The sequence below is a fragment of the Geospiza fortis genome, unplaced genomic scaffold, assembly GCF_000277835.1.
Source record: "Geospiza fortis unplaced genomic scaffold, GeoFor_1.0 scaffold450, whole genome shotgun sequence".
Taxonomy (NCBI): Eukaryota; Metazoa; Chordata; class Aves; order Passeriformes; family Thraupidae; genus Geospiza; species Geospiza fortis.
Window position 1 is genome coordinate 838530 of NW_005054416.1, and position 19907 is coordinate 858436.

A 19907-nucleotide genomic window follows, 5' to 3' on the forward strand; every position below is an offset into this window, starting at 1 on the left:
CTAGTTCAGACATTTTTTACCTCAAAACCTAAAATGAAAATAGGGGATATGAGAAGGGCATAAAAAGGAATAGAGTTATTCATATTCTACGAGGCTTTAAAAAAACTCCAGGACATGCCATGGGTCAAGATTTGCCACAGAAATATCAGACCTACTGCAATTGTCTGGTTTTGCCAGGGCACTCCATATCTGCACTAAGAGCAGTGGGTAAGGCATGGAATTGCATTTCAGTCTCTCAGTTCACAAGCAGCAAATGACTGAGTTTGTACAACACCTCCTGTTCCATTGCAGCTGCTGACAGTGTGGTATCTCCTGGGAGAGGAGCAAAGAGAAAAGTGAGAAAGGAGCAGCAATCACATCTTGATACTGAGCTAAACTGGCCCAAATTCATGTTTCTTAGTCCTGTTTTACTTTTATTGCACTGTATAAGCTATGCTAGAACTCAGTATTGCTCTTATCACTCTACTAAGAAATTGTCATGTGTATCTAATAATACTAATTTTACAACTTTATATACGATGAGTCAAAATGGCCTACTGTATTTGCCTACTTCTAAACAATTAGTATACAATAAGCATGCAGTCACAAACATTAAGATTTATTACTTAACTTTCTTTTCTTTATGTCAAATAAAGTAAATAAGGTTGCATTAAAGTAAACCCATTATTTTAAGTTTAAAACAGTTGTAGAGAATGATGGAGTGAAAAAGATTCAGTGATTCTAATATATTATGGAATAAAAAAATACAAAACCAGGTAAATTATTTAGAAAATATCTCTTAAAAGATTATATAGGAACTCAGTGTAATTTTAACAATACCAAAAATCTACATAGATAAGACTAATCTTAACAGAAAAAAATGCTGAAATACCAATGCATCCAAGGTTTTACTGTTAATCAAACTTTTAGAGGTTTAGGGTGCCTCTGGACAACATTCTGGCAAATGCCAAGAAAAAAAAAGCTGTGCATTATCTACCTGAGATAATGGAAGGCAAATAAAAAGACTTAGAGACTGAGATAAGAGCACACAATGAAGGATGCTCATTCTTTCCAAACATCTCTTCCAATATTTTGATGTTGACCTTGAACTGCTTTGTTATTCTGCCCAAACAAAACAAACTTCTGATTTGAGAACTGATTGCTTTATAACTTTATTATCACTTAAGACTTCCATCCTAGTTCCTAACTTTTAGATAATAACTGTCCTAGATGAGAAATTTATGTAATAGTTTATTACTAAATAGATCCAGATACAAAAATGATAAATTAATACAGGATTGTCCAGCAATCTAAACTTTGCCATTTCAGTAAATCCTTTTACAGAAATCAACAGTCATTTTAATACTGGCAACATGGATTTTTCAAGGAGAGGTTTTGACAAAGTTTTCTATTAAGCATCTTAAGGAAACTGCTCCCACAGGACAAAAGAGAAATACCTCCTGTGACTGAAGGAGGAAAAAGGACAGAAGCAGTTCTGCGTGCTGCAGACATTACACTTCCATGGGTGCTGAAGTGTTCAACATAGTCCTGAAGAATCTGGAAAAGTGAGTCTGTACAGATGATAAAAGATGAGATGGGAAAATCAGAGCTAAAGACAGCCAAGGTAGTTTATGCAATATTGAGCACCTGAATAACAAAACATCAGGTGAAAAAGGCAAGTAGATGCACACGACAAAAAAAAAGCCAAACAAACAAACAAAAAAAAAACAAAAAAAACCACTTAGTTAAATAAGAGTTTGTCATTATGTTTTACAAGTCAGGAAAGAGCTCAGAGTAATTTTGAATAGCTCTCTGAAAATAGCAGCAGCAGCCAAAAAAGCAAAAATGTCAAGAATACGAAAGAGCTGGAAACAGCATAGAATATGAGACCAAATCCTCAAAACAATTCTAGTCACATCTCAAAAAACCAAAAAAACAAGCACACACATCCCCCAAAAGAACAACAACTAACCCCCCACAACATAAAAACAAATGGTTCATAGAAGAAAAACTGGTCAGCAACTGCAAATGGTTTCCATGCAAAAAAGACACTTCTGGATAGAAACAGGTTAGAAAGTGATGAATAGACTGAAGAGGGTGGCCTATTAATTATTTGCCCTCAATTCCTCACAGTATATATGAATAAGGATGCCAAAAGCAGTTACTAGGCAATTGTTTGAGTAGAAAAGAAGTTCCTTCTCAACAGTATATAAATAAATAATTGAATTTGTTACCACAGGAAGTTGAAAAATAATTGGAGCACATAAGTCAGTTCAAACAGAAATCAGATGCAGGCAGAGATGTACAGTAATAATTCTATACAGCCCCTGGACCTGGAAAGGCCTGAGCTGCAGATGTTGAGAACAGTGAGTGTTAAAGAAGGGTTCAGCTTTTGGAGTAGCATGAACATGATCTCTGTGCGGGATCAGATGAACGGTTTGCAAGACCTGGATGTGCAGCCCTTATGTTCAGTGGTGGAAGCAGCTTCAATTTTTGAAAGAAACTGATTGCGAGAAAGTAAACAAAGGAAAAGTGCCTTTTTGTTCACCATGTGTAATTGGCAATGCTGAAGAAATGGATGGACAGAACAGGCAGAAGAAAGCAATGGGAGAAAAGGCCTTTTTCTTACATTTTTCTAGTTAATACAAACAGTACGTGCTAAGAGCACAGCCAGGACTAAGACTCAGGATGATACTGTGCTGGATTCCTCAGCAGCTTCCATGAAGAAGTAAACATATCTCAGCCTGAAGAATGTCTGGCATCTCCCTGCTTTGTCACGTTTTAGATTCTTGCAGATGAGCAATCTTCAGATGTTTTTAAGAGGCTATTTGGGTGGCAGGTTACTGAAAGTGTTTTGAGTTCTTTAAGATGTACCACAGAGAAAGAATTGAATTTCACAGGAGAAAGGACAGTAAGCCAGCACTTTCCAAACTTTGTAGTCTTACACATAGAGGCACATTTGCTTGCACACACACACTAAAGGACATCTCCCATTTTATGACTCAGTGAAGAAAATCCTATTTGTCTTCAATGCCTTTTAATAGAAGACATAGGTGCAAATCAATATAGAAATTTCCAGAAAATCAGAAGCTGAGACTGGTGTGAAGGTTTACACAGCTCTCAATTACAAAGCATAATTGCTGTTCTCCATCTTTTTTCTACTTATTATCACTGAATCCCAGAACAGCCCAGGCTGGAAGGGACCTTGCAAGATTGACCTGCCCAACCCATTGTGGGAAAGGGAACCTGGATGAGATTGAGCATGGTCTCTATGTCTTGAAAACCTCCAGCAATGGGGACACTACCACATCTCTGGTAGTGAATGATTGTTCTCACTGAAAAAAAATGTCTCTTTTTTATTTTGAGATGACACCTCTCCCTGTCACATATATTCAGCTGTACAATGCTGCCTACACTCCTGGTCCAAAAGCCTCACATGTGGCTGAGTCAGAAAAAACCATGAGAATAATCTCAGCTCAAATCAATGGTACAAACTGGGGAAATGTCTTAAGATGCTCTTGCACTCCCACTGGTTTTCTCTTAGAGAATATACAGCAGTAGGAATAAATTCATTTTCTGGGATAGAGGCTTGAAATACTTCTTCTCTTCCTCTAATATTTCTTACTAGTTCAGCCAGTATAAACATCAGGTTTTAGCAGGCAAAGAAATGTAAAAACCAAAAATATAAGATTGGTCTATGATACAGTGGAGGGCCTTCCCCCTGAGATACTAAAAACTTGAAAAAGGTCACATGACTTTACAACTCTAGAAGTTATTTCACACTCTAATTACCATTTTGCTTATGCACCAGTAAACTCAATCTATAACAAATTCCACAATAAGGTTGCTTTAACAAAGAAATAATATATATCATTGTAAGCTTTCATTCACTATGGCTAAATACTCCATCATAGATGCACAAGATCAAAACAAACTACATTTAATTCTTGTCCAGAAAATTTTGTGAGAAACCTACTTTTTTTTTCCACAAAGCAAAATCAAAGCTTCCACTCTCTACTTTGAAGAGAAACTGTAAATTTTGTGTGCCTCTAAACCTGAAGGTTTTCCCCATGCTCTTTTGCTGCAACACAATTATGCCTTCAACTTGGCAGGTCACACCTTGTCCTCCCTTTGTATGGCTTGCAGGACAGGACTAAGCAGGGAATGCTCCCTAATATCAACTCCTGGGAGTACAGGTAAGTAAAGGAAGGTGACAAACGGCTCTTCCAACACCTCAAAGCCAAATTTTCACCTGAGCATCCCTCTTCCCCTTGAAGCTTTCAAGCTCAGTTTTGCCTTAGGTATTGTGATTTGATAAGAATTATGAAACTCTATCTAGTTTGCTTGTGTCTCTTTATCAATTCAGTTAAACTGAATACCACCTTTGCGTTAGTCCCATTATAGTTATTAGAGTTGATATAAAGAAATGAAAACTTGATAAGCTGAGGAAGCAATTGTTGTCTCCCAGACAACGCAGATATCTGCTTTTACTTGTCAGCAGAAATTGCTGTTTTCATTCAAAGATTCATCAGCTGGGATATGGCTGGATACAGTTGCTAAATGCTGATCTAAGATCTCTTTCAAGTGTTCCTACCAAAACCAGTCACACCAAAGTTGATGTTCTCTGTGAGGAAGGATCAAGAGAAGAGCCTGGACCCATTTCATTCTGTTCATCATCTTCACTACTGTATTATTAATAATACCACTTGCCTTCAACATATTGACAGGCATGAGGATATGTATACAGGGAACCATCATGAGGACTCATTTTAGCCTAAGGCCATTTGTCCCCTGAATTTTTCTGTTAGTTTGGTTCGGGTTGGTTTGTTGGTTTTTTTTCTTGTTTTTGAATCAACTTAAGTTCCTGTCCTAAAACCAGGAATTTAATTTAGGCTCTCTGAATTGCATTCTGCAGGAACCTTTTGCTTCTCAGATGACTACAGAGAAGCCAGGGAGACAAGCTTTGTTAGGTTAAAATTAATCTTTTTTTATATAATGGCCTTTCCTGAAGTGACTTACTTCAGATTACCTTCCAAAAAATTTTCTTGGCGCAGTTGAAGGAATAGTAAGCTAAAGAGAGACAGTTTCTATCCTCCTCTTAATTCTTAATTATATTGGCTAAGAGCTTATGTTCTTAAGAACCAAAATCTTAATTCCCTTTATTAATGTTCTATCCAAATCCTAGGCTGCAGTAATTGGGAAATCATCTTCCCAATATTTTTCCTCACAGATCAAAAGAAATAAGAGAGAAATAGAAAGCCAGAACTTAGAACTGAAGTTTATAGGCTTTCTAGAAATATTTAATGCATGTTCCACTCATCTTTTTTCATATCTTCCTTTCATTTCTTCTTTATACCCAACAACTGACCAGAAACAAGTAACAATTGCCAAGCTAGCTTAACAAACAAAATCTATAACATCTATACCTATGCAAAAAATAACTTAAACCTAAATATAAATTAATACCAATGATACTGTTTGATTTCTGCAAATAAGAGGATATCAAATTGTGTTGAACATGTTTCTAAGGCATGTAAATATTTTTTCCAACACAAACTTTTTTGTTGTTGTGTTTCTTAGTTAGAACAATGTTTATTTGAATTTCCATGGCACTTAAAGACACCCTACAAATTCATTTTCTAAGTGTTTCCTCCAAGTGTTGTGTTTTTAAGCTTGTTGAAAACAGAAAAGTATATTTTTACAGAACAAAGAGGATAAAGTTACTAACTGAACATGCCATTTATGTAATTGTGTTAAAGGAAATATTTAAATTTAAAGTCAGAGCCAGCTATGATTTTTTTTCTAAAATTCTCATTATCAAGTTAAATCAGAAACAATTTTCTGAAGAAACAATGGAATTTAGAAGATTAAAAAACAGGGCAACTACAGTGCTTACCATAACAATTTGCTAACCTGCGTGCATGGCACCACACTTTTCTATCATATTCAGAAAAAATCCACTTCAATTCTAGATGTGTTAAGTGTACTTTTGAACTGAGGTGAAGCAAAAAGCAAACTTGAATCACAGAGATTGTTTGAATTATAATCAGTTCCTTCAATGAATATACTGCAGATCTTCATGAATATTCAACTATAAAGTTACCAATTACACTATATCAGTGCTTTTGGCATTAAAAGTTTAATTTTCTTCATTTTTTTAAGCAAGGTGGAGTAATGGAATTTTATTTAGTTCACTCATTAGGTTCATACTCTGTCTTCATTTTTATTTCTTCAACTACACCAACCCAAAAGTCAGGCATTTATAAGTCTCACAACATTTCTAGTCAGGTTACTCTGCAAAGGCAAGCAGCAGTTACTTGTTCAGTTTACTCTCACAAAGCTGCCCAGCTGCAGACCTTACTGTGATAGGTTAATATTCCTGTGAAAGGTCTGAATATTGAAAACATGCTGAATATTCTTTGCACTGGTACGTTATTTAATCTTATTAACTGACTAGAACATTAAATTTCACCCACTTAAATCATTATTCCATAGCACAAATGCAGCAGAAAATAATGGAACTGTGCTTAAGAAAGTCAGGGATACAACAGTTGAGTCCTGACCTCTTCAAGGGATTTGGGTCTTCACTGTATAATGACACATTTTTCACTATGTCCTACAAATATTTTGGGAAAGGTGATTTTTTTTTTCATTTTAAGAACCTCCAAGCATTCAAAATACTGTGAATGTAATACTTCAGCACTTTCCAATAACACTTGCCAATAGCATAAAGATTTACTGCTGTGAAGAAGAAATGATCACTTCAATGAAGTCAAAGTGGTCTCTGGTCTTGCTTCTTCACCTGAATTGTTTATCAGATGTTGGCACCATGGAATAAATACTGCTTCAGGCTAGGTCCAAATGATAAAATTCACTGTAGTAAAACTCACTGTGTTACCTAAAAGCAGTTGTCTCACTTCTTGCACTGCTGAACTACATCTCTTTTGCCACATACCCGCACATTACACTTCCAGTCACCAGGAATGCACACTTACATCCTGAGTTTTATCAACAGGCGGAGCATTCACTTCAGTGGAATAATGCTTGATACATAAATAAAAATATATCTTCTTGGATATTAGTTAGGCAATCCAACAATGATTTTTATCTTCTAGGAACATTTTTTTAGGGTTTCATATCTTCTCATCAATGACCCCAGCCTTAATTTTTACTGACCAGTTTAATTAAAATTGCTTATAAAGCAGCATTTAATTTAAAAAAACAGCAAATGGGTAACGTATACGTTAATCAAGAAAAAAAACTGAAATATGTTAAAAATTGTCAGAATAACAACCGATTTGTGCAACTCTCGTGTACAGGGCTCCTTACTCACTGCACTGGATGAGACCCACAAATGAGTAATTAGCCCAACTGTTTCAAACTGCAGGAGTAAAATTTAAAATGCAAGCAGAAAGTTTATTACCTATTAGAGGAATTTAAGGTCTGGAATTCTCATGGTCAACATAATGCCTTGCAGCACAGGTGAAGGAAGGATAATGAATATTCAGCAGGCTGATAGCTGGAATGCTGTAAGCAGGAGCTTCCTGTTTTAAATATAGAGAAACAAATTCAATACTACATAGAAAAGGGGGGGATTTTTAGTTTGTTCAAGCAAAATGAACAACTCCTTCCAAGCAGATGATCAGGCAAAGAAAGAAAACAGGATGCTACCACAGGTTAATTTCCTTCAAATAATCACAGAATAACAAACCAGTGAGTAACAAAGTGTGCAGTCAGTTTGCTTAAGAGCAAATGAGATCTCATTCTGCCATTTTTCACTGAAGTTTACTTCAACAAAAGATCTCCAGAAACTTCTGAAGTGAGCTGAAGGAAGACAGAAGGGGAGTTCTTTAACAGGATCCCTATATCTCATGTTGAGAGCATTTATTTAGTGTTGCTGGTTTTCCCAATGTTATTTTAAAAAAAGGAGAAGAACAAAAACTCTCCTTATCCATAAACCAAATATCTTCATACTCTGAATAGTCTTTAGAGAAAGAGACCAGTATTTTTCTATATATTAAAAAACAAAATAGACTCCTAAACCTATGACAAGTGATTTAAGGGCACCTAAAGTAGTGAGTCCAAGTGAGCAGTGTTCATGATGTGGAACTCCTGGAGTTCCATAAGTCTTAGAGCTTGCCTGATGACCTTGAACATGCACAAAAGGACATAATTGGTGGAGAAACCAGTACAAATGCAAGGAAGTTTTCAGGGAACAGATTCCTGAGCCCCAACTGCCTTCTTTAAATGACCAGAGAGCAGATAAGGGCTGCTGTCTCTGGGTATTACTTTATTCTCCCTGGCTGAGCTTCAAAACATCTGTTGCATAAGGAAAGCCTAATTAGAATGGCTGCCTCTACCCGGCTGGCTGACATTTACTTGCCATGGGAAGAACCTGTCCACTAACAACATTCCCATGAACCTGACTGACATGCCTAAAGAGCAGGCTGAGCAGAGTCTATAGCCTGTTCCCAAAGACTGCACAAACCTCAGACCTTTTCCTTTTAGGCCTCGATGGAAAAATCTGCAAAATAGATGAGGGTGTCTGTTACAAACTAACACCACTTTGGAAAGCAGACAAACATATGGACTGCCACCAATGATTAGAACTTGGTGTGAAATCACAGGAGTTATCAGCCTGCAGCTTTCACGATCTGTTTCACAGACATTTACGAATTTTTTCCAAAATAAAGATAGCAGTGCACAAACAGACCATTTAGTAACCTATGTCTCCCTACATTAAAAAATGGGATGTTTCTAAGCAGCTCAGCTATCAAAACCTGTTCTTCGGGTATTTTATTTTGATGATTTTGTGTCTTATCTCCCTCAGAGCAAGCTTACATGTCTCCTTGTCTTCTACCAGTCCAGAGAGCCAAGAGACAGCATTTGCTGTGCCTGGTTTTAAGCTTCACACATGCCAGGTTGCCAGCTGGCAGATCAAACAGAATCAATGATAATTTCAGCTCACAGTGGAGCCTCTCCTCTTAGCGGCACTAAGCTGGGTCTCTCCTCTCTTACCACACCACTGATTTTCACTTCTAGAAGTTTAATACTTCTGCAATCCTCTCCTGCCAAATTCAACAAGTTGGACAAGTTCAAAGGGTACTGGGAGAGAATGAAGGGAGGGCAAGGAAGAAGGGGGAAAGTTAGTTGGCTGACAACCAGAATAAAAGCATACTTTTTAGTCCAAGGAAAACAATACCAAAAATAGATTTTGGAAAGAATAAATGTATAGCTAACACTTAAAGAAGGCTAGTGGACAACATATAAAGAGAAACGTGGCTCTAAACAATAGCCACATAATACATTTTCTCTAGAAAAAAGCTTATGTAGCTAATGTTGTGTGTTCAGGTCTCCCTGCACTGCCATAAGCTGGTGATGAGTTTCAAGCTAAGCTGATGCAGGAACTGGCAGATATCAGGAAGTTTGTATTTCCATGGCAGATGCAAGTTCAGATGTACAGCATCTGAAACAGAGACTATATAGAAGAACTTAGAAATGCAGAATCAACTGATGCCATAACTGTGGTAAGGGATGCTATAAACACAATTCTAAGAGAAATCAGGTTTCTTGTTTTCAAGTATTTGACAGTGTCATGAAAAATAAAGGCTATAGTTTTTAAATTTCACACATCTCCTCTGTTGTCCTCTCCCCTTCCCCAATTAGGTTATTCATGTGGCCACATATTCTCAACAGTAGAAGTTCCAATATTGTAAATGCAGTGCAGATGTGCTGGTTTCACAGGCACACAACAGTGTGCAGTCACAGAAGCACCTCCCAGGCTTGACGTAACAGGATAACCTTTGGAATTTTAATTACACAGCACTTTAATAAACAAGTATCAATAAATATTTATGGATCTAACATTTGGACTCCCCCATTAGATTTGTAAAAAAAAACCCAAAACCAAGCAACAACCAACAAACCAAACCCACAATCAGTGCTGTTGACCTTCTCATTTAAGGATAAACCCAGGTTATTGTCCAGCACTCCATGTGGAACACCTGGAAAGTAAACAAAGAATCCCCACAAAGGTTGAGAAAGACACATGCTTCCACACTCACTGGAGTTGGCACAGCTCTAAAGCTAAAAATTTTCACATTTTTCAAGACTTAAAAAAACCCAAACATTAAAATTAAATCCCAAAGATGCTCAAGATTCATTATAGAAAAATACTGTACTGAGATTGCAAATACAAGCTAGAAGAAATGAGAGGGGTGCAACTATGTACGCAACTTTGCAACCCTTATTTTGAGAAAAACTGTGATCCATGTACGTGGCAGTAGTTTATCCAGTCTTTTTAGAAAAATAAAAAAGCCCAAAAGTACTTAGAGGTACTGCAGGATTTAAGTGGGCCTTCAAAGTACAGAGTATCATAGTTGCCTCTAAGAATTACTTCATCAACATTTTTATAACACTCTTGAAAAAGAGCATTAAACAATAACCACTAAAACAAAGATTTAAAATATATATTTCTACCACTGATACACTCTTGATATCAGACCTCTCAAATGGACTTCTAAGAGTATTAAAGAAAATACTTGAACTAACTACAATGACTGTTGTGAATTACCATATGCAAATTAACCTGCACACTGTTCTGCAGTTTGAGCCAGTCTCATTTGAACCTTGAGAATTCTTCAAGCTAATTGGAATAAAGAGAACCAGTTATCTTGCTTTCAAACATAGCTTCAATTTCTCCAAATCTTTCCTCTAGCATTCCTCAGGAGACAAGAGAACGAGGCATAGAAATGTCTGAGGAAACAATTCCATTCCATAACCAAACTTACAGTTGCCAAAATAACATGCCTTCCTCTGCTTGCTGTGTTTTATGAAGGAAGTTGAATTTCCTGCTCTCTTTGAGAAACAACTGAATGTTCAAGGCTTTGAGCCCCACAGAGATGCTAAAGATTCCATTAGCTACTATTTAATTTCTTTTCTTTTGATAGCAGGGTGCCCATAACTGCCTAAGAAACAAGGACATTTCACACTGACCACTGGGATGTTACGGGGAGAAAAATCTACACGGGCTGATGCAGTCTGTAAGCTGATTTTCACACTTGCTGTCATGGGACTGAAGGAATTTAGAGAAAGGTCAACATGTTCAGCAGCTTATCTTGCAGAGAAATGGGAACCTGGTCCAAATATTCAACATGCAAGTCATGAAGAAGCAACTGAATTCAGTAGGGACCCAACTGTCCTGTTTGACCCAGCCAGTTTGGGATTCACACATTTTGGGACACATTTTGTCCATGGGACACATTTTGCTCTCAGATGCCACCACAGGGCAACTAGAACTATGGGGCAATTCTGCTCTCCAATACACTGAGCACCTCTGTCACAGTCTCAGTCCCACAATCTCCCTGTCCAGGAAAGGGCTAGTAATGCACTGTGGCAATTTGTACATCATTTTTGATATTTTTATTGCTATAGCAACTGAGTGTAGGCATTTAAACATAGCAACAGACTTTTTATAGCACTTTCTTGGATGTCAAAAAGGCACGTTGTTTTATTTTCCAAGCAGATGCTCAGAAGATAAGTACACAGGATGATTGTACAGTACCCACCTTCAAAAGGAAGAAAAAACCTCTCAGCTTCACAACTTCTGAATCATATAAGCTGACAGATGAGTCTAAGATACATTGTGACTTGTGAGGTTTCTGTCATGAGTTTAAGAGACTTCGTTCTGAGAAAACATATCACCAACTACCTAAGAATAATATTAGGTGAAAAACCTGGTGGATTTGTCCTCATTTTGTAAAAATCTGTACAAGAAATTTACCAAGTCCTGTCCTGAAGGCAAAAATATCCATCAATTCTGATTTTTACCTGTTAAGCAACAGAAAAAGGGAAATTGTCTTCACATTAAGTGGAGCCAGATTCTCTGGAGTGATCAAAGTCCAAAGAGACAGACCCATAGGTCATGCACACGGGGAAAGCTCCACACAATCCAAATGGGAACAGCAATTTACAAGATGAGTCTGACTTGCTAGATGGTTTAAGAAAATACAACTTATCATTTTCATAATAAGAATCACAGAATAATTAGGGCTAGGAGGGACCTCTGGAGACCATCCTGTCCAACCTCCCTGCCAAAGCAGAGTCACCTGGAGCAGTGACACAGGAATGAATTCAGGTGGGTTTTGAATGCGCCCAGAGAGACTCCACCATCTTCCTGGACATCCTGTCCCAGTGCTCTGACACCTTCAATGTAAAAAAGTTGTTTCTCATGTCGAGATGGAGCTTCCTGTGTTTTAGTTTATGGCCATTGCTCCTCATCCTGTCACTGGGCACCACTGAAAAGTGGCTGGCACCATCCTCTTAGCCCGCCTTTGAGATATTTATCAGCATTAACGAGATCCCTCTCAGCCTTCTCTCAACTAACCAGGCCCAGCTCCTGCAGCCTCTCCTCACTGGAGAGATGCTCCAGATGCCTCATCCCCTTTGTGGGCTCTGCTGGATCCTCTCCAGTATCTCCTTGTCTCTCTTGTCCAGAGGAGCCCAGAACTGGACACAGCACGGCAGCTGTGGTTGAATAGAGAGGCAGGATCACCTCTCTCAACCTGCTGGCCACACTCTTCCTGATGTAGCCCAGGTTACTTTCCTTGTGTGCAGTATTTTTCCTCTGGGTACTTAATTTTAGCATCATTCCAAAGTGATCAGTAAAATTCACCACTTGGTATTTAATGTAATTTCTGAACACGTTACTAGACAGGGAAATACCAAACAGCAACAGGACAGATTTCCTTGGGGATCTTTAGGTATTATTCACCCCTCTGTTACAATTATACATCAGCTTTGTAGAGAGTGAGATAGTTGATGTCTGCCATTTTACTAAGAAAAAAAATCTGTTAAACAGAAAATGTCAAGGTCTTACAAAAAAAAAAGAATCCAACAGGAAATATCAAGAGCTTCCTATAAGGGTTCAAGGTTGTTAATACTTCAGAGACTCTATTCCATTGGCACATAACATATGAGGTTTGGAACATTTTAATGCTGTGTTTTATACAGAAGACATTTCAAACAGATCCCAAAATCTCAACATGAAGATAAAAACTGAGTTTTACATGTTGAGGTTTTAGAATATATCCCATGCATTCTTTCTCCCTGTCCCTTAAAGATATTTTTACTTAATGCATTGAGTAGTTCCTTGCTTCAGATTCCTAAGATACTTGGGAATTCTGATAAATCTGCTTTGGTTTCAACAGTCTGCTCCACTGACTATTGCACTTACTAAAATCAGCTTTTGAAACAATGCTGATGATTTTATCTAACAGAAACCAGGAATAAGTCCTTAACTGCAACAGCCCTCAGGGAAGTCTGGATGGGCTCCCCTACACTGGCATAAGGGAACAAGGCACAATATGTAGGGTTGCTTCCAAGCCTTTTCCAGTCTGAGGTGATGTGCAGAACACCAGATTGACTTAGCACCTCCTCCTGGGACAAACTCCACCCTCCACTGCACCTAGGCCCCAGTCATGTAATTCTATTTTCACAAGCCCAGAGGTCAGAGCCTTTCCTTCACTATTTATAAAGAAAAATATGGGAAATGAAGCAGCTGAAGTTGGGAAGCAATTTTCATACATTATTAAATTATTTCCCTTCCTCTCTACAAGCTCTCCTTCAACTTATGGCTAGACACTTTATTTTTTTCTGTTCAGCACTTACAGCACAGTTCATTACAAGTTTGGAAGTTTTAACAGGAAACATTAATTGATATATGAGACCTTACTATATTCTACTACCTTCAAAAAGAGACTGGAGAAACTGGGAGAACATTTGAAAATGAAATAGAGGATTTTTCTTGTCCAAAATGTCAGAAAAAGCTATCATTTTACTGATTTTGTAATTTGTTAGTACAAATCAAGTCCAAAACAAGATGGATGAAAATAGACCTTCTCCTACTCAGATTGCCCTGAGAGAGTCTTTACCTTTGTGGTGTTTGCTAAGTGCCTCCTCTGGCAACACTGAAGTCAATGGAAACTTTGCTGACAATTTCAAAAGCAAAGACTCAGAGCCAAATTCCCCATGTATAACTTCAGCCTTACAAAACATTCTGCAGAATTATATAAACAGCAATAATTTTACCCAGAAGGCAAGTCTCTACCCCAAAGCAATCATTGTACTTGCCCCAGCAGCCCAGAATTTCTGTCACACATTCATTTTCAGGATGCAAAACATTACGGCGGGTAAGAAGACAGTGCGCAGCTCCAACATAAAAAGCTTTCCCCACCACCACGGTTTGTTAGATCAACTTTTCAACCCATTTGCTCTTTGCAGAAATCACAGTAACTAATCCCAGTAAACACAGTGGGCTGTATTTTATAGCCATGAGATTGCCGCTCTCTTTGGACAACCACCAGGCATATTTACACATAAATCAGGAGACAACAGTGACTCTAAAGTATGTATGTGCATCACAACAAAACAACAGAATATGCTTCAGCTGGGGAAAAGATTTCCAGGTTTACATACTCACTTGACACACGTTAGCTGACAGGTTTGCATGCTTCCCTCCCTGCTCCTCTCATCCTCTCCCAGCAATCCCTGTCAGCATTGGAAAATCATATTCTACAGGCCTTACTTGTGTAAATCCACAGATCTCTAGAGATATCCAAATTACTACAGGTTCCAGATTACTTGTGATACCTAAAGATTTTGTGTTTTGCACATTTTAAGGATAAGCGAAAGTTTTAGCACATGGTAAGGCATTTTTGATTTCAGCTATGAAATGGAGGTAAGCGTGTGATCTTTGTTGTCGGTTTTGTTGTTTCAATCTTTTAGATATTTAATACATTTTGCAATTCCTAAGTAAAATTTCATTCTCAAATTGTTTTTTGTAAAAGTAACGATAGACACACTGAAATTAACCTAAAGGAAAAGAAATATAAAGCAAAAAACCCATTACATCTACCTACTTAGATCAGAGGATTAAATCCAGGGATGCTATTAGAGCTGAAGCTCTCCATCAAAACCTAAGGTTACAAGTCCACTTGCTCTAAATAACAAATCCCTCTCTCCTTTTCAGAATTCTTGGGATCTACTTTCCAGGGAGGGAAAGTGAGTTATTATTTCAAGGCACTACCATAAGTCACAGTCTTAGCTCTCCACAACAGCTCTACACTCGTACATAAGCAGTAATTCATGTCTTGAGTCACTTAGAAGCTTACAGAGATCCATCACCCACTCAGATTTCCTTTCTGTCAGTGATACCAAGATCCAAAACATCTCTTTGACCCACTTTTCAAAGGAAGCACAGGCAGAGAGCACATCACAAGGAAATTCTTCTGCTTAGTTTACAGGAAGCCTGCAAGATAGGACAGCAAAAAGATGTATTCTCTGCCCACAAATCCCCCAGATCTTTAAATAGCCCATGAATCTTGAAACAGCAAGGATTTTCTTTCCCCTTCCACTCACAAGCCATTTTATCCTTCTTTTTCCTGGACTTAGACATTTGTCTAAGAACAGCAAATAGATGAGGAAGGAGAACTCCATGTGAGGAACATACATATACAACCCTTGAAAGGAGAAGCTTTCATACCTGTCTCTCCCAGGTCCAACTCCCTATAGCTTGCTGTAGTCTGTCCTAAATAACTTTTTAAAAAGTTATTTGACACCAAACTACCCTTAAAAGCTAACAGGAAACAGACTGATTGAAAGGAGAATGGAAGCAGCTGGGGCTAAACATTGGAGTTATTAATCTGACTGCTAGATAATTCTTAATTTCCAATGTTTGCCTCCCAGACAAATAGGACTATAGTTATTAAAACTGACATATAAAATGATACAAAGTAGAGAGGCATATAGGTTTCATGCTCACAGACAATTTAGAGTTCAATCCAGAAGAATGTGAAGCAGATAGATTTCTAAAAGTTAAAGCAGATGGATTTCTAAAAGTTAAATACTATGAAAATCCTAGGTACTTATCAGTGCTATGTTAACACAATATTCACCATGCACAAATAAGCCAACTCGTACTTTTTATATTAAATTACACTTTTGTCATCACAATTCCTTTACTGAAGACAAATTTACACATAGGTACTTCATTACATATTCTAAGTTACAAAATAAAAAAAGAACTGTGTAAGACAAGAATAATAGTTGTTGAAGAGCTATATCATGTATTAGAAATATATACTTGGTTCACACTTGGAGGACTTAGACACTGATTAGTTATCCCAATGTTTACATATTGTTAAAAGTAAGTCATGGAAACTTAAACACCTTCTAGAATACCATCTAAACTTGTACTCCCTTGCAGAAGTTGAAGGGTTGCATAAAACATCACAAGTAAAGTAACATATGCAAGATCAACAAATCAGAACGAGGTCTTTGGAGGCCCGAAATACAAGAACATTGTGTAGGCGAGGACCCTCAGTATTCAGCATTTCATATACCGGCTTCTTATTTTCCACTGTTCTAATAAGCTTAGATTTCTGTGAGTTGTATCATTAGATTATTAGGCTCCAAGTGTGGTCTAATTGCTGATTTGGGATATTACTGTTGATGTAAAACATGAAGGTCTGCTAGAAGTTTAACCTAAATGTACTAATCTGTTCACTAATGATAGTTCAGAGAAAAAGAAAACTATTCCAAGTTTTGCAACAAGATATGAAATGCTTTAACAAGTAAGATTCATTTATCACAGCCTCTTGAAGCTGGATGAAGAAAACTTTCACAAAAGTGTACACAACACCTACCATATGAAACATAAATGCAGTGACTGTCAGCACTCACAAGAACACTGTCTAGACTCAGAACTCTAAATTCACCCAATCTCTGTATGGCAGAAACTAAAAACTATGCTCTAATCACTCCACAGAGAAGGAAATTCACTACTGATTGCAGAGAATTTTTCACCACGTGAAACCATGCTATGCAGATTTGAAAAATCAACTCACTAACACAATTTGCTTGTAATGTGAGTTAGTAACAGAAACCTAAGTCCCCAGTTTCAGTTATCACTTCCTTGCACCGACCTCATTCTTTCAGGTTGTTTACATTTTGCTGTCTAAAGCAAAAGAAGACCTTGATATACATATTAGTAAGACAAAAATGTGTTTTAATTTATCAAGGAAATTAAATACACTTTAATGCAGGATAGCATTAAAGATAAAACTGAAAATCAATATCAGGAAAAGGAAATAAAGATATTTTTCTAAACTAAAGGAAACATGTTTTAACACTTTAAAGATATTTGTTTTTCTCTTTACAGCATTCCAATTAAATACAACTTTGTGGCATTAATTTACATCTAACAGAACTAAACTCAGAGACTGTACAAAGAAATGGCTCTGGAAATACCTTTTTAAAAGATAAGTTCCAGACGAGTAGATAATCCACCAACATGAACCACTCCAGCACTGTTAAAAGCATGAGGGAAGGAAAATCATAATTAATAAGAAAAAGAGCAATCTGTGACTTATCTGTTTCTCTATGATATGGATTGCTCCTTAGACTCCCTCTTGGTTAGTACAATACAGATGACAGTATCTGGGAATCCGGTTACCTTGAATTACTCACCACATACCTTTATTATTCAAGTCTCAGTATAATTAACACAGCTTTTTCTTTTTCATTCTTGTATAGTCCCAAACAGCAAGCAGAACGAGGTTGCATTGACTACACCCAGTTTTTAAGCAGCTAAAATCTGACAAAGAGGTAGAATTTGAAGGGGTGGGGGAGAAGAAGTAAAGAACCAGCTCCTCAGTATCACAAGAACAAGGTACTGTACCTTTAAGGAGGAAAAATGGTTCCGTTCTGTTTCAGGCTGAAAAAGAGCTTATTCCTGGTTATAGAGATTACTTACCTAAAACTTCAGTTATTCCTCTCTTTCCCCTCGGGCCAGCCTCTCTTTCACTCTTGGGAGCTTTTACCATTTAAGGTCAATGTTGCATCTGGCTCTAGTAACTAAAGCTGAAGCAATTTTTAACTCAGAGATCCAACAGGCTGCCTAACGTTAGAATGAGAGTTTAAATTTAAAGTAATTCTTCAGAAAGCTTTTCTTGTCCCAGAGAGTTACAGAATTAAAGGCTCTCCTATTCTGGCATAAGTACTCTGGGTACAACATGATGCAGACATCCCATTAGCATTCTTCAAGTTCAGTGCATATAAGCTCTACTTACTCATTTCTGATTAAAATGGGCAAGTAGGAAGAACAGATGAAACAGTTTACATCATGTTATGTTAACCCTTAGAATTTTTTACTGACACAGATGCTACTATTTTTCTTTCCTTTCCCCCTCCCTTTGTTTGGTCAGAAGGAGTCTAAATTAGAGAGCAAATAGAAGGCATGTGAACTTTTAAAGAACGCTGGCTTCGGTCCAGTCATGGGCTCTGCTCTCCACTTGCAGAGTAGGAATAATTCCCAATGAAGTCCACAGTATCCCATGAGAGAATGTAGCTACAAATGAGGCTTGAAGAGGGAAAAGAAACCCAAAACCTTTACCACAGTACATTCAGGTATCTACAGAGCAATCGTGAATGTGATTCAGAGCTCTCAGCTCTAAAACTGACAGAGATTTTACTTCAGCCCTTTAGCTACTTCAGACTATTTACTTATGAGTATTACAATTACACCCACAGATCCTAACTAAGGGCTCTCTAATGCCCAGTGCTGGGAAGTTATTAAAGAAAAGAAAGCCAAACTATCCAAAAATCCTTTCACAACTGAAGAAAAGACAAGAGAAAAGAAGGTGGGTAACATTAAAAAACAAACAAAAAAAAAACCCCAAAAACCCAAACAGCAACAGATTGCATTTAAAATTGTTGGATAGTAAGTTGTAAGTTTTGAAGGGATGTATTAGGGCTGTTTTAAGAGAAAGCAGTGAACAATACTAAATTACTGTCTTTGGACAATACCTGGTAAGAGCAGTAAGGCAGAAACAAATCAGACAAAGTAAGGATTTGATGATTCGACTTGAAGAGCATCATAGGGGACTGGTGTATGGCTTGTAGGAGAAGTGGGCAAAGATGAGTTGATGGCAACAAAGCACAGAAAATTAGAAGCTGAGCACCTGCTTTGTGCCACATCATCTTTCAGCTGGCACTAGAAAGTCTGTTATTCTACACTTCAGACATTCTTAGTTCCAAAAATCAACACAGTGAAAAAAGGCTCTGAAAACTTCTACAACATTGGAGCTTAAGCTTGCTCCTTACATAAAGGGAGCAGCTAGGTTTTTCCTTTTTTTACCTTTTCAGGTATTGATGCCCTTTGTCCACTTATAGTACTTGACACCATTACTGACACTGACAAGGCATATTAACACACCTCCTTTCATCTTTTTCAATTACTATCTCAGTACCCACAAACTCAAGTTCTGAAATAGCTTCTTGTGACTCAGCATGGTTTCAGTCTTCCATCTAACTATCCGCAGTCACAGAGTTTTTACTAGCACCTGTAATTCATCATTTTTCAGGTTTATTATCTCAGAATTTCTAGGCCACAAGTGTCAAATGCTTCATTTGTCTACAACAGTTGTGTTTCTGTTAAATCTGCTTTTGTCCTTTTCAGAGCAATGCTTTAAACCCAGTTTGGGCAAGAACAAGTTGTTTACTGTCCTACAGTATTGTCGTCCTCTGGGAAATAAAACTCTTTGCTGAAGTTGCTTGTTCATTGGTCCAGCATCCTATAACAACTGTTGGCCAAATTTAGCCCAAATTTCTTAAAGTAATTGAGGCCTCACAATATTTTAGAGTTCCCAGAGAGTTAGTGAAAAACCAATGTTTGTAAAGCAGATTTAGGCTACTGACCCTACTATGGAGAAAACCTATAGCAGCAGAGTTTCAGTTTTGTTTTGTTTGGCCCCTCTACTTGCAGCACACAAACGTGACCCCTGCTGTCTATGTAGGATTTAGAGGACACAGAAGGATCCTGGAGGTACTCACAAGAGGAGGAAAACAAGGCTTCCCATCAATCTTCTGCT

General features: G+C 37.6%; 1 protein-coding gene across 1 annotated transcript in view; it reads right to left on the reverse strand.

Annotated features, from left to right (window-relative positions):
- MRVI1 (murine retrovirus integration site 1 homolog) overlaps nt 1–17653 on the reverse strand; it is a 60555-nt gene extending 42902 nt beyond the window's left edge. The window contains exons 1-2 of the mRNA XM_031061574.1: nt 17513–17653; nt 7403–7523 (exon numbers count right to left, since the gene is read on the reverse strand). The gene's annotated coding sequence lies outside the window, so the exon portion shown is untranslated. The remainder of the gene's footprint in view (nt 1–7402; nt 7524–17512) is intronic.
- Between the last annotated feature and the right edge of the window lie 2254 nt (nt 17654–19907).